The sequence below is a fragment of the Panthera uncia genome, assembly GCF_023721935.1.
Source record: "Panthera uncia isolate 11264 chromosome A3 unlocalized genomic scaffold, Puncia_PCG_1.0 HiC_scaffold_11, whole genome shotgun sequence".
NCBI classification, from domain to species: Eukaryota; Metazoa; Chordata; class Mammalia; order Carnivora; family Felidae; genus Panthera; species Panthera uncia.
Genome location: NW_026057578.1, coordinates 29,762,313 through 29,778,673, shown reverse-complemented (window position 1 = coordinate 29,778,673; position 16,361 = coordinate 29,762,313). Strand labels below are relative to the sequence as shown.

The window sequence follows — 16,361 nt, the reverse complement described above, 5'->3', positions numbered from 1 at the left end:
AATCTACAGAGCCACCCAGGTGCCCCACAAATTGTATATCTCCCAAATTTAAACTGTTAATCTCAATTTTTAAAACTTTGTATATGCCAAACAAAACATATTCACAAGCCCAGATTTAGCGCATAAGCCTCAAGTTTGTGAACTCCACTGTATAGTTTTAGTTTTGGTTTCGTGATTATGCTTACCTGCTTAAAGATGTTGGGATGCTCTCTACCTTTTTTGTTTTTTCTTTGTTTCTGTACTCTGGGTCAGTTTTTTTGGTAGTGGAATTATCTGTACAAGTTTAGATGGAGTTCCACCTCCATTGCCATCAGTGTCTGGACCTTTTTATGAAGACACAGTTGTATATTTTCAAGATTTCTTCTTGAGCCAGTTTGGTTCCTATTCCTATAAAATTCTATATATTCCTATAAAATCATACATTTATAAATGAATTCTCTTATAAGATATTTTTTTAAATGTCAGCATAACACTAGTTTTTATCTTTTTCACATTCTTAGTATTTTATTGGTTAGTTGGTTGATTTCAGTTCCCCTGTGGAATTTTTTGTTTGTTTTAACCCATCTATTTCTGTTTGACCTTTATTAATACATTCTTCTAGTTTATTCTGTTTGATTTACTCTTTCCCTAGCTTCTAAAGTGAATTCTTTTGCTCATTTATTTTCATAAAGATTGGTAATACAAGATTGAAGATTATGAATTTTTCTCTTAGTACAAGGCTTTTTCCTCCAATGTGATTAATTTCTAAATGGTCTATAATTTATTTTGATTACCTCTTGGACCCAAGTCATTTCAAAGATTATTTTTTGAATTCCCAAGTAGTTAGTTTTCTTTTGTTTATCTTTTTACTGTTGAGTTAATTTTATTGCATTGTGGGCACAGAATGTGGTCTTTTAAATGTTCCTTATAATAAACAGTTTATCTAAATGTAGATGTTCCAGAGTCATTTGAAAAGAATGTGTTTTCTCTGTAAGATACAAAGTTCTAAATGTATATTTATTGTTTGTTAATGGTATTGTTTATATTCTCTCTCTCTCTCTCTCTCTCTCTCTCTCTCTCTTTAGGCTGCACCATGGTTATATTTTTACCAAATTCTTAGTGTGTTTCTAATAACCTTCTGTATTTGGATGCTGTGTTAAGTAAAGGTTTATGTCTATATGTCTTATTTGGTTATATATACCTCTAATTTTTTAATCATAAAGCATCATTGTTCCATGTAACCTGTTTCTGCCTTCATTTCTACTTGTTTGAAATTGGCACTTATACAATATTTACCTGAAATATTTTTGCTCATTTTTCCTATCACCATCCTCATTTAGAAAATTCTTAGAATTGTCTTAAGTATTTTCTTATAAACAGCATATAACTGATTATTGTTTTTATGTAGTCTTAGAGTCTCTTTTTTATTAAGGGGATTTAAACCATTTATTTTCCTCATAATTAACTTTAGATCTTGTTCCTACCATTTTATTTTATATTTCCTTCATTTGCTTTCTTATGACTACTCCCCCACACATACAACTTTTGTTCCTTCTCAGATTTTACTAAAATGATCCAGTTTTCTTTGCTTCATAGTCTTCCCTCCTAGTCATGAAAGCTATACATCCCATTTGTGGCTCACTACATTTTAACACATGTATTTTTGTGTTTGATTTTTTTGTTGTTATTTTTTGTAGATGCTTTTTATCAAGTCAAGGAAGTTCCCTTCTAATCCTGTATTTCTGGGGGTTTTTATATTGAATTGGTGTTGAATTTTGTCAGATGCTTTTTTTTGCATTAATTATTATGGTTATATGATTTTTTGTATCCTTTAGCTGTTTAATATAGTGATTGCATTGATTTTTTAAAAAAAATATTAAGCCAGCTTTACATCCTTGGAATAAGCTCCACTTGGTCCTGATATAAAATTCTTTTTATATATTGCTGAATTCTAGTTGCTAAATTCTGTTGAGAATTTTTATGTTTATGTTCATGAGATACTGTCCTTATCTGCTTTGGCAACCAGGGTAATACTAGCTTCAAAAAATTAATTAGAAAGTATTTCCTCCTGTTTTCCACAAGAGATCTTCAATAATTGGTTTTAATTCTTCTTTAAACATTTGGTAGAATTCTCAGGTAAAATCATATGGGCCTGGAGCTTTCTTTTTTGTGTATTTTTGAATGACACACTCAACTGTTAAAAGTTACAAAGCTATTCAAATTACTTTATATTAGAGTTATGGTAGTTTGTGTTTTTTGAGGAATTGGTCTTTTTTATTTAGGTTGTTAAATTTATGTGTGTATGCCCTAATCCTTTTGATGGCTGCAGGATCTGTAGTGATACCTCCTGTTTAATTTTTAATATTGGTAATTTGTGCCTTTTTTTTTTTTTAATCCTTGCTACAGGTTTGTCAGTTTTATTGATCGTTTCTTTTCTTTTTTTTTTTTTAAACATTTATTTATTTTTGAGACAGAGAGAGAGCATGAACAGGGGAGGGTCAGAGAAAGAGGGAGACACAGAATCTGAAACAGGCTCCAGGCTCTAAGCACAGAGCCCGATGCGGGGCTCGAACCCACGGACCACGAGATCATGACCTGAGCCGAAGTCGGACGCTCAACCGACTGAGCCACCCAGGCGCCCCTTATTGATCGTTTCAAAGAACAGTCTTGGCTTTTTGTTTCATTGGTTTTCTAGATCATTTTCCTTTTTTTAATTCATTGATTTCTGCTCTTTATTTCCTTCTTTCTGTTTAAGTTGGGTTTATTTTGCTCGTTTTCTAGAGTCTTGATGTGGAGTTTAGATTGATTTGAAATTCTCCTATTCTAGGGGCGCCTGGGTGGCGCAGTCGGCTGAGCGTCCGACTTCAGCCAGGTCACGATCTCGCGGTCCGTGAGTTCGAGCCCCGCGTCAGGCGGCTGAGCGTCCGACTTCAGCCAGGTCACGATCTCGCGGTCCGTGAGTTCGAGCCCCGCGTCAGGCTCTGGGCTGATGGCTCAGAGCCTGGAGCCTGTTTCCGATTCTGTGTCTCCCTCTCTCTCTGCCCCTCCCCCGTTCATGCTCTGTCTCTCTCTGTGCCAAAAATAAATAAAAAACGTTGAAAAAAAAAATTTAAAAAAAAAGAAATTCTCCTATTCTAATGTTATACATTTTAGTGGTATGAATTTCCCTCTAGGTACTGCTTGATCTGTGTCCCACAAATGTTGATGTATTGTATTTCCATTTTCAGTCAACTTTACTGTATTTTTTTGTAAGTATCCTTTGAGACCTCTTTTGACCCACGGATTTTAGAAGTGTGTTGTACCCAAATGTTCATAGCAGATTTTTTTGTAATAGCCAAAACTGGAAACAACCCAGATGTCCTTCAGCAGATGAATGACTAAACAAACTGTGGTACATACATAACTGTGGAATAAAAAGGAACAAACTATACATGCAATAACCTACCTGAATCTCCAGAGAATTAGGCTGAGTGGAAAAAGCTAAAAGCTAGCTCTAAAAAGTTCCATAATTATTCCATTTATGTATCAATTTTGAAATGACAGCATCTTAGACATGGAGGACATACTGGTCATTGCCAGAGGTTAGGTCCTGAGAGTGAAGGGCAGTAGTGTGTTGTCATGAAAGAATCCTTCTGGTGTTCGAACTGTTCAGTATTCTTCTCTGTGGTGGTAGATACACACATGCATGCATGCAGGAACAAGCATAAGGAAAACTGAGGAAATCTGAGTAAGCTTTGTTATATCAATGGCTATCCCGTTTGTGATGTTATCATTATAAATATAACTAATATATAGTTATGATTTTTTAATGTTTATTTTTGAGCGAGAAAGAGAGAGAGACCGAGCGCAAGCAGGGGAGTGGCAGACAGAGGGAGACACAGAATCCGAAGCAGGCTCCAGGCTCTGAGTTGTCAGCACAGAGCACAATGGGGGCTTAAACTCACAAACTGCGAGATCATGATCTGAGCTGAAGTCAAGCACCTAACTGACTGAGCCACCCAGGCGCCCTGTATAGTTATGATTTATACTGTAAAATGTTAGCACTGTGGGACACTTGGCAAAATATACAAAGGATCTATTATTTTTTACAACTACATATGAATCTACAATTATGTCAATAAGTTCTCAATTAGGGAAAAATATTTTAAAATTCAAAAAAGGAATTAAAATGGTACATTAGAAAATATCCACTCAATACAAAAAAGGTCAGAAAAAAGACATGAGATATATGGAAAACAAATAGCAAAATGGCACATAAACCCAAGCATAGCAATAATAACATTGAATGTGACTAGATTACTTCAACTAAAAGGCAGACATTGGCTGACTGGATTAAAAAAAGGTCCAATAGTATTCTGTCACAAGAGACACACCAAATTCAAAGACAGAAAATGATGGGAAAAGAGAAATCTTGCAAAGAATATGCATAAGAGAGCTAGAGTGGCTATGCCAACAACAGACAAGATAGACTTTTAAAAAAATTATGAGACAAAGACATTTCATAATAAAATGATCAATTTATCAGGAAGATATAACAGTTAAAAACAAATACCCACCTAACAGCTGAGCCCCAAAATACACAAAGCAAAACTGGTAAAATTAAAGGGGAAAATAGGTAATTCAACAATAAGAATTGAAAATTTTAAGACCTCACTCTCAATAATGGGTAGAACAGTTACACCAAAAATCACCAAAGATCTATGAAAGTTGAACCAACACTATCAACCAACTTGACTTAACAGGCATTTATAGAATACTCTACCTAATGACAGCAGAATACCAATTGTTCTTCAGCACACATGGAATAACCTCCAAAATAGACCATATGCTACCAGGTGTTGGTTAAAAATTTTTTTTTTTCAACGTTTTTTATTTTTTATTTTTGGGACAGAGAGAGACAGAGCATGAACGGGGGAGGGGCAGAGAGAGAGGGAGACACAGAATCGGAAACAGGCTCCAGGCTCCGAGCCATCAGCCCAGAGCCTGATGTGGGGCTCGAACTCACGGACCGCGAGATCGTGACCTGGCTGAAGTCGGACGCTTAACTGACTGCGCCACCCAGGCGCCCCGGTTAAAATTTTCTTAAAGGGTCACATAGTATTTTAGACTTATTACCTGAATTGTCTCTGTCACAGCCTCAACTCTGCTGTTTTAACTCAAAAGCAGCCATGGACAAAACATCAATGAATGAGCATGACTATGTTCCACTAAACTTTAGTGGAAACTTTGTGCTAGGTCATAAAACAAGTCTCTATAAATTTAAAAGGAGTGAAACCTGACAAGATGTGTTCTCTGATCATGATGGAATTAAATTAGATATCACCAAAAGAAGGAAATTTGGGAAACCCACAAATATTTGGAATTAATACTATATTTCTACATGGCCCATGGGTAAAGAAAACACAAAATTAGAAAACATTTGAACTGGATGAAAATGAAAATACAATAACCAAAATAATGGATTGATTACCTAAAGCAATCTATAGAGTCCGTGTAATTTCTATAAAAATTTCAATCATTTTTTTTGCATAAATGGAAAAGCCAGTCCACAAATTCTTATGGAATTGTAAGGGGCCCCCAAAACCAAAACGGTTTTGGGGCGCCTGGGTGGCTCAGTCGGTTAAGCGGCCGACTTCGGCCCAGGTCATGATCTCGCGGTCCGTGAGTTCGAGCCCCGCGTCGGGCTCTGTGCTGACAGCTCAGAGCCTGGAGCCTGTTTCGGATTCTGTGTCTCCCTCACTCTGACCCTCCCCCGTTCATGCTTTGTCTCTCTCTCTCTCAAAAATAAATAAAAGCTAAAAAAAAAAATTTTTTTTAAATAAAAAAATTAAAAAACCAAAACAGTTTTGACAAAGAACGGAGTTGGAAAACAACACTTCCAGTTCAAAACTTACTATGAAGCTACAGTAATCACAGCAATGTGGTACTGGTATAAACCAATGGAATAGATTTGAGAGTCCAGAAATGAATCCCAACCAGCTATGGCCAGTTGATTTTTGACAAGAGTGTGAAGACCAGTATGGAAAGAACAGTCTAATAAATGATGCTAGGATAACTGGATATTCACATGCGAAAGAATACAGTTGGATCCCTTTCTCATATCCTACATAAAAATTAACTCAAAATGGACCAGTGACTTAAATATAAGAACTGAAACTAGAAAACTCTTAGAAGAAAATCATAGAGGTAAACTTACATGATCTTAGATTTAGCAATAGATTCCTAGGTATGACACCAAAAGCATGAGGCACAAAAGAAAAAAGATGAATTTGACTTCACCAAAATTTAATCTTTTTGTACATTTAAGGAAATTATCAAAACATAAAAGACAAACTACATAATGGGAGAAAATAATTATAAATTATGTGTCTATTAAGGGTTTAGTATCCAGAATACAGAAAGAACTCTTATTAGCTTAGCAACAAAAAGACAGTCCATTTTAAAAAATGTGCAAAGGACTTAAACAGACTTTTCTCCAAAGAATATAGACAAGTGAAATAAGCATACAAAATGATGTTTAACGTTACTACTCATTAGGGAAATGTACATCAAAATCACAGTGAAATGCCACTTTTATGCCCATGAGAGTGGATATTTTAAAAAATAAAAATCACAGAAAATAAGAAATATTATTGAGAATATGAAGAAAGTTGAATTATGAAGAAAGTACATTGCTGCTGGGAATGTAAAGTGGTATAGCCATTGTGGAAAACAGTTTGATGGTTCCTCAAAAAGTTAAATGTAGAAATATATATGACCCACTAATACCACTTCTAGGAATATATATAAAAGAACTAAAACAGGTGCTAAAGCAAATCCTTATATACAAAGGTTGATAGCAGCACAGTAACCAAAAGGTGGAAAGAACCCAAACGTCCATCAACGGATGAATGGATAAACAAGTTGTAATATATACATACAATGGAATATTGTTCACCCATAAAAAGGAATGAAGTACTGATGCATGCTACAATATGGGTAAAAACCTCAAAAACATGCGAAGAAAGAAATCAGATACTAAGGTCATTTATTGAATGATGCTATATATATGAAATATCCAGAATTGGTAAATCCATAGAAAGAGAAAATAGCCTGGTGATTGCCAAGGCTAGGAGTAGAGAAGGTGTAGTGAATGATTGTTTCATGGATACAGGGTGTCTCTGAATTTAGAGTAATGAAATGTTTTAGACTTAGAGGTGATGGTTGCACAACATTGTGAAGACACTAAATAACACTGGTATTGCTCACTTTAAAATGGTTAATTTTATGTTATGTGAATTTCACCTCAAAAATTTTTAAGCATATGCAGGGTATGCCTCTTAAGAAGTTGTGACAAAGGGCACCTGGGTAGCTCAGTTGGTTAAGCGTCTGACTTCAGCTCAGGTCATGATTTCATGGTTTGTGAGTTCGAGGCCCGTATCAGGCTCTGTGCTGACAGCTCAGAGCCTGGAGCCTGCTTCAGATTCTGTGTCTCCCTCTCTTTCTGCCCCGACCCCAATCACGCTCTCTCTCTTTCTCAAAAAAAAAAAAAAAAAAAAAAATGTGACAAAGTAAAATTTTGAAAGTTATATTCAAAGGTATCACTTTTGTAATAATCATTTGCTACTTGTTTTTTTATAAATTCTATAAATTATTTTTTAAATTATTGCTCCAAAAATAGATCTTTGATAATTATAAAAAATTAAAGGGACCTAGTTAAAGCAGAGGTTAGAGAGAGAATTTATAGCTGTAAATGCCTGTATTAGAAAAGAGTTAAGATGGGGCACCTGGGTGGCTCAGTCAGTTGAGCATCTGACTTCATCTCAGCTCAGATCATGATCTCATGGTTCGTGGGATTGAGCCCCATGTTGGGCTCTGTAGGCTGACAGCGCAGAGCCTGCTTGGGATTCTCTCTCTCCTTCTCTTTCTGCCCCTCCTGCTCATGCATGCACTCACTGTCTCTCCAAATAAGTAAATAATTTTTTTTTTAAGTGAAAGAGTAAAGAATACGAACCCATGACCTAAGCTTCCACTATAAGGAAGTAGAAAAAGAACAGACTAAACCCAAACCAAGTAGAAGGCAGGATGTAATAAAGATCAGAGTAGAAATCCATGAAATACAAAACAAGGAAATGCAGAGGAAAATCAGTAAAATTAAAAGTTGGTTCTTTGAAAAGATTAACAAAATTGAGAACTTTAGCTAAAGCAAGAATTGGTAATTTTTTTTATAAGGGACCAGAGAGTGAATATTTGGGGCTTTGAGGGCCACAGGTGGTCTTTTTCATATATTCTTGTTTGTTTGAGTTTTTAGCACACCTTTTAAAATGTGAAAAATATTCCTAGCTTATAGACTATGTGAAAATAAGCCATGTGCCTTAGTTTACCAACCTCTGAGCTAAACTGATCAAGTAAAAAGGAAGATACAACTTACTAAAATCCCGAATGAAAGAGGATACACACTACCAAATCTTAGAAAAATTAAAAGAATTATAAAGGGATACCATGAACGATGAATGTTAAAATGCAGATGAAATGGGCATATTCTTAGATCCAAATCACTGAACTGACTCAAGAAATAAAAAATCTGAATAGACCTAGAACAGTAAACAAATTGAATAACTTATGAAGTCTTCCCACAAAGAAAAACCCAAACCCAGATAGGCTCACTGAATTTTACTAAACATTTAAAGAAGAAATAATACCAATTTTTCATGAACTCTTTCAGAAAATAGAGGAACTGGGGCACTTCACAACTCATTTTGAGACTAGTATGTTATCTTACCATGATACCTTGGTATCCTGGGTATTGGCCTGATACCAAAGCCAAAAAAAAAAAAAAAATCACAAGAAAGGAAAACTACAGGGGCACCTGTAGGTGGCTCCATTGGTTAAAGGTCCAACTCTTGGTTTTGGCTCAGTTCATGATCTTACAGTTCGTGAGTTAGAGCCCCACATCAGGCTCTGTGCTGACAGCATGGAGCCTGCCTAAAATTCTCTCTCTCTCCCTCTCTCTGCTCCTCCCCTGCTCACTCACTCACTCTCTCTCTCAAAATAAATAAACTTTATAAAAAAAAAAAAAAGAAAACTATAGACCAATATCTTTTATGACTGTAGCTTCATAAATCCTCCACAAAGCTGATTCCCAGAATATATAAAAATGATTGTGACTGAGATTTACACCAGAAATGCAAGATTAATTTAACATCAGAAAACAATTAATATAATAGACTGTTATGATTAAATACTCTCAGCAAATTAGGAATAAAAGAAATTTGCATATAAAATTTCTACATAAAATCCTAACATCATAATTAATAATAAAATGCTAAATGCTTTTCCTCTAAGAATGGAAACAAAGGATGTCTGCATTCACTACTTCTTTTCAACAGTGTACTGGAGGTTCTAGCCAATTAATTCAGGAAAGAAAAATGAAATACAATCAGATTAGAAAAGAAGATATAAAGCTGTCTTTATTCACAGATGAAGTGATCATCCTGCATTTAGGGAATGCAAAGGAATAAAAAAAAACTAATAAATGAGTTCAGTAAGGTCACAGGATATAAGATCATTATAGAGAAAATCAGTTTATTTCTATATATAAACATTGGACAACCCAAAACAAATTTAAAAAAACAATTCCATCCACAGTAGCATTAAAAAGGATAAAACACTTAGGAATAAATTTGACAAAAGAAGTGCAAGACTAATACACTGAAAACTACAAAACATATCTGAAAGAAATGAAAGACCATCTAAATGAGAGAAATTCCATGTTCATGCATTTGAAGACAATATTATTGACATGGCAGTTCTTCCCAAATTTATAGATTTAAAGCAATCTCCTTCAAAATCTCAGCTGGCTTTTTTGCAGAAATTAACAAGCTGATCCTAAATTTTATTTGTAATAACAAAGAACCAAAATAGTCAAAACAATATTGAAAAACATCAAAGTTGGAGGACTTAACACTTTTTTATTTCAAAACTTACCACAAAGTTATGGTAGTCAAGACTGTGTGAAATTGGAATAAAGAAAGACATACAGATCAATGAAGTAATTCAGAGCCCAGAAATAAATCTTTACATATTTATGGTCAACTGATTTTCTGTTAAGGTCCCAAGGCAATTCAATGGGGCAGGCGATATCTTTTCAAGAAATAGTACTGGGGCAGAAGTGCACAAGAATGTTTAGGCAGTCCTGGGTGTCGACCATGTTATGTGTGCATTAGCCATACATGTTGCCCACCAACAGTTGTATAGGACCATAGACTCAAAGGTTTTTTCATGATTCTATGAAAATAAAAGGTGAAAACCACCTTTTATTAGAGAACAACATCAGTAAAAGAAAGAATTCTGTGCGTATCCACATCCTTTGTATTCCCTCCTAGCTTAATGAGGGAGCCCACTGGACTAAGCTGTAGCTAGCACTTCTGTTCTCTTAGCTACTAGAGACTTGTCCATATCAGCAGATGCCTCACCATAGAAGGGACTTGACTGCTTCATTCATGAGCACCTCAGAGTTCTTATTTTCTTGTAGAATTTGATTGGGACAAAACATGGCAAGTGAATTGTATGTTTCTTCTGTTGAAGACCTAAAAAACAATAGGAAAAAAGAAAGTGCTCCACTGAAGAAGGACTTAAAAAATGGAAAGGAACACCTATATAAAGGACATAGTGAAAATTTCTTCCATGAAATCAGTAATACAACTAAAAAAGATAACCAGGAATTCTGTTATATTAATCGGTAATGATAGAAATCAGATCAGTGGGAGTGGTGATTAACTGCAAAGGGGTACAAGGGAACTTTCTGGGTAAATGAAAGTGTTCTGTATCTTGATTAGGGTTGTAGTAACATGGGTGTATTCGTTTGTCCAGACTCTTTGACCGGTACATACAACATGGGTGCATTTTTTTAATGTAAATTAAAATCTCATGTTTCAAAAAAAAAAAAAAAAAGATTTTAAAAACCCAAAATAATTGTTCTTAAGTTTTTCTTGGGCTTTTGTATTATAAGAAACAAGTATAGGATTTTTTTTAATGGTTTGTGAACCATAAATTATAAAATACAGCAGTCTGATTATTGGTGTCTGTCTATCTGAGCATTTTTGAAGCTAAAGTAGAATACTAACTACTGGGAAGATGATGATGTGATATTGTCCAGGGAACAGGAACTGGCCTAGGAAGTATGTGGCTACCAAACACACTTCAAGAACACTACTGTAGCCTGTCTAGCTGTGGTGCATTGTGTTCAACTCAGGTCCCCTGTGGAACCATATCTCTTGTATTTTGGTGGGAAATCCCATTGCTCATAAAATACTCAGATCTTCTGTGTTTTTCTTTTTCTTTCTTTTTATAAATAACCTAATTAGATAGATGGTTTGAAATTTAGGCTGAAACTACAGATTTCAGCAACTATGAATTTCATAAGGAGGAAAAAGGTTTTCACGTGAATTAAGTCAGAAATGGCAAGTAAAATCCAGTCGCATATTGTATGTTGTTTCTCCTCACAAGGAGCAGTTCCTAAGTAACTTTTACATTTGTGATACCTCAGTAGCAAAGTATGCTTATTACTAGGATGATGAATAGTGGCTCTCTTTTTAAAGATGACATTTTAAAGGGTTATTAATACTCATACTGAAAAGATATTATGATGAAAATATTCTAAAACTAATGTGTCACTACACCAGGATTAACATCTTGGAATAATACACCCTCTACTTAGCTATTGGGCCAACATATCAATTGTAGCTAAGCAATTTCATTCATCAAAGGAAAAGGAGAAAATTTCTAAAATGTGTTCAGCATCAGCATATCCCCTGCCAACCTCACCCCTCTGGTAATAGGTTGTAAGGCCTTGCTAAGAAGGGAGAACTCCTAGGAAAGTCTCAGCAGCCAGCCAGCTCTCAGGAGCACCGAGGTAGATGTCTTTCCCCTCTAATGGCAGCGCTACCTCTCAGTCTGCATATCTGTGTACCTGTTCAAAATTCCTCAAGACTTTGTTGGTGGTGCCACCCAGTGCAAGGACTCCTGCAGGGCAGTGTTCTCAACACCACTGACACATGCCCTGCTGGCCTGTATTGATGGCTGCCTTTAGAAAGGATAAGTTTCCAGTTCCTACCACTGGGGACTGGATTGGCGGGCCCCTTGACACAAAGCTTGACAGTGTGTGCAGAGGAGCTCCCTGAGAAAGGAGTGCTTGGTTTGGTGAAATCCTCTCCAGAGACTTGATCTTTGTCAGAGCTTCTTTTATGTTCTTTTATTTAATGTCACCCCTCCTCCAGTCCCTGCCAAATGCACGCACACGCCCACACACACACACACACACACACACACACACACACACACTAAAACTTTAGTATTTGGTCATGACTCTTGGAGTTCTCAGACACTTCAGTATCTGTGGTCTCATTTGATCCTTCCAGGAATCCAATGAAGTTGGTAGCATAGGCATTACTCCATTTGAAGATGAGATAATTAAGGTATAGATGGGCCAAATGCTGACATCTAGCTAGTGTTATCCTGGGAGCAATATCCGAAGTTGCTGACTATTAACCTGTCCTTTTTTCTACCACACCGCTTTCTTTTTGCCTATTTCCTCTCTGTTAGCCCTTCTAGCATGGATGTTTAATCTCTTGTTTCCTAAAGTGAGAGTTCTTTTACCAAGCCCAATTTGTCTGGTGAGGGATATTTCTAAGGGATTGAAGGACATCATCAAAGTCTTGACTGTAGCAAGGGTCATCAGGTGAGGCCCTGTCAGCAATGTGGAGATTAAGGGTGAAGTTTTGTGCAGCTGTACTTTTCTTACAACTCTATAATGTATGTGCTAGATATATTTTTTTTTTAATTTTTTTTTCAACGTTTTTTATTTATTTTGGGACAGAGAGAGACAGAGCATGAACGGGGGAGGGGCAGAGAGAGAGGGAGACACAGAATCGGAAACAGGCTCCAGGCTCCGAGCCATCAGCCCAGAGCCTGACGCGGGGCTCGAACTCACGGACCGCGAGATCGTGACCTGGCTGAAGTCGGACGCTTAACCGACTGCGCCACCCAGGCGCCCCATGTGCTAGATATATTTAGTAAAGTTGTCCTTAATTCTTTCCTTCCCTTCCAAGATGATCTGAGTATAGGAAAAAGGAAATTATGTATCTGAGTAAAAAAGCACTTGCAGAAAATGGCTGAAAGTTCAAAACTAAATATTAACCATTATTTATGTTTGGAAGTTCTCAGAGAAGAGTTTCCATGGGATGAAGTTGTTCTTTGTGCTGTTGACTTCCTGGTATAAGTTATTAGAAGCTGGAAATTAAAGTAATAATAAGACATTAGATTTTAGATACAGCCAGTCAATATCTCAGTAGTGTCTGCAATTTAAGTATACTCTTCTGGGAACCAAGAAAGACATTAAAAATCAGTAAACATATTTTTAATTTACCTTATGTAAATAAAAGTTGAAATGCTTTGTTTGGTAGGTTTTTGTTTACTTTTGTTTTGATTTTGGCAGTAGTGATTGTTATAATTTAGTTATCAATATGTGGTCTTGATAATCAAGCCTGGCAGTTGGTCTTCATTTTGACCATTTTGCAATGGATCCAAATGACAAGAAAAGTTCTAGTGAGAAGGTGTGATGAGCCACTTTATTACTGTAGCTCATCATCTAATGAAGGGGGCAGCCTCCATTCTTGGGTTTTGAACTATGTGGTGAGATTGGTATTACCAAACAAACGGACAGAAATATCCCCCTTTTTAAGGTTTAAACAATATTTGCTGTTTTCTGATTATAAGAACAACACAAGAAAAAGATTGTAGAACATATAGGGTGAGGGCGCACTGGCTTTGGAGGTGGAGAAGCCCTGGCTCCTGTACATACTTGGTCAGTCATGACTATGTGACCAAAACTCTCTAATCTTTGGTTTCCTCATCTATAAAATGGGAGATATTATGGTACCTACCTACATAGAAGTTTTATGTGGAGATAAAATAAAGTCATTAAAATGCTCAGAACAGGGCCTGACTTAATAAAGGGAGTTAAAAAAAGAAGAAAATCAAAATGGGGGCGACTGGGTGGCTCAGTTGGGTAAGCATCCAGCTTCGGCTCAGGTCGTGTCTCGCGGTTTGTGGGTTTGAGCCCCGCGTCAGGCTCTGTGCTGACAGCTCAGAGCCTGGAGCCCGCTTCAGATTCTGTGTCTCCCTTTCTCTCTGTCCCTCCCCTATTCACACTCTGTCTCTCTCTCTCTCTCTCGCTCTCTCTCTCAAAAATAAATGAAACATTAAAAAATTAAAAAAAATAAATAAACCACAAGCCACCGTTAACATTTTGACATATTAGCTCTCAGGCTTTTTTCTGCCATACACGCACACATACATACCAGTGTGTACTACCCATATAGGTGTACATATATATCCTTTTTTTTAACCTTTTCCAAAATTGGGATCATTTTTAAAAATATTTTTTAATGTTTGTTTATTTTATTTTATTTTTTTTTAATTTTTTTTCAACGTTTTTTATTTATTTTTGGGACAGAGAGAGACAGAGCATGAACGGGGGAGGGGCAGAGAGAGAGGGAGACACAGAATCGGAAACAGGCTCCAGGCTCCGAGCCATCAGCCCAGAGCCTGACGCGGGGCTCGAACTCACGGACCGCGAGATCGTGACCTGGCTGAAGTCGGACGCTTAACCGACTGCGCCACCCAGACGCCCCAATGTTTGTTTATTTTTGAGAGAGAGAGACAAAGTTGCAAGCAGGGGAGGGGAAAAGAGAGAGGGAGACACAGAATCCAAAGCAGGCTCCAGGCTCTGAGCTGTCAGCACAGAGCCCGACACAGGGCTTGAACCCACAAACTGTGTGATTATGACCTAAGCTGAAATTGGATGCTCAACCGACTGAGCCACTCAGGTGCCCCATGGGATCATGTTTAATATACAATCTATATCCTGCTTAATTTTTCCCACATATCCTTATATTTCCCTTGACATTAAAATTTTCCGAAACAGATTTTTATGACCTCATAATACTGTAACATGACTTAACAAAATTATTTCATCATTACCTCCTTGTGAGATATCTAAGTTATTGCCAATATTTTACCATTATTAATGTTCCTTACTTTAAAGGTTACAAAGTTTTTAAGATCTTAAGACTTGTTCTGTTTTTGTTTTGGCGGGGTGGGGCACAGTTTGCACTTTGAGGTTGAACTTTTTCATATGTCTATTGATTCCTGGCATTACTTCAGTGAAGTACCTTTTCATGAATGAATGTAACTTGTAAAGGTGTTTTAGGTAGGATCTCAAGTCTCTAGAGTAGTGTCAAGTACATAGTAAGTACTGAATAAATATTTGTGGCATACCCACAACTATATGGTCAACTAATCCTTGACAAAGCAGGAAAGAATATCCAATGGAAAAAAGTCTGTTCAACAAATGGTGTTGGGGAAACTGGACAGCAACATAGAGAAGAATGAAACTGGACCACTTTCTTACACTATACACAAAAATAAATTCAAAATGGATGAAGACTTAAATGTGAGACAGGAAACCATCAAAATCCTAGAGGAGAACATGGGCATTAACCTCTTTGACCTTGTCTAGAGCAACTTCTTACTAGACTTGTCACCGAAGGCAAGGGAAACAAAAGCAAGCATGAACTATTGGGACCTCATCAAGATAAAAAAAAGCTGCACAGTAAGGGAAGCAATCAACAAGACCAAAAAACAGCCTGTGGAATGGAAGAGGATATTTGCAAGTGGCATATCTGGTAATGGTTAGTATCCAAAATCTATAAAGAACTTACCAAACTCAATACCCAAAAAACAAATAACCCAGTTAAGAAATGGGCAGAAGACATGAATAGACGCTTTTCCAAAGAAGATATCCAGATGGCTGAGACACATGAAAAAATGCCCAATAACACTCATCATCAGGGAAATATAAATCAAAACCATCATGAGGTACCACCTCACACATGTCAGAATAGCTAAAATTAACAACACAAAAAATAACAGGTGTTGGTGAGGATGCAGAGAAAGGGGAACTCTCCTGCACTGTTGGTGGGAATGCAAACTGGTGCAGCCATTCTGGAGAACACTATGGGGGTTCCTCAAGAAGCTAAAAGTAGAACTCCCCTACTATCCAGCAATTGCACTATTAGGTATTTACCCAAAGGATACAAAAATACAGATTCAAAGGGGTACATACACCCTAATGTTTATAGCAACATTATCAACAATAACCAAACTATGGAGAGAGCCCAAATGTCCATCGACTGATGAATGGATAAAGAAGAATGGATATATACATACATGTGGTATGTATATATATACTCAGCCATCAAAAAGAATGAAATCTTACCATTTGCAATGATGTGTATTATGCTAAATGAAGTAAGTCAGTCAGAGAAAGAGAAATAACATGT

General features: G+C 36.6%; 1 protein-coding gene across 4 annotated transcripts in view; it reads left to right on the top strand.

The window, feature by feature from the left end:
• Positions 1 to 16,361, top strand: part of RNF24 (ring finger protein 24) — a 76,291-nt gene that overhangs the window by 31,876 nt on the left and 28,054 nt on the right. Inside the window, exon 1 of one of the 4 annotated variants that reach the window (XM_049651075.1) lies at positions 12,796 to 15,710. The exons of the other annotated variants lie outside the window; for them this stretch is intronic. The gene's annotated coding sequence lies outside the window, so the exon portion shown is untranslated. Of the gene's footprint in view, positions 1 to 12,795; positions 15,711 to 16,361 lie in introns of those variants that run through there. 4 annotated transcript variants of the gene reach the window in all.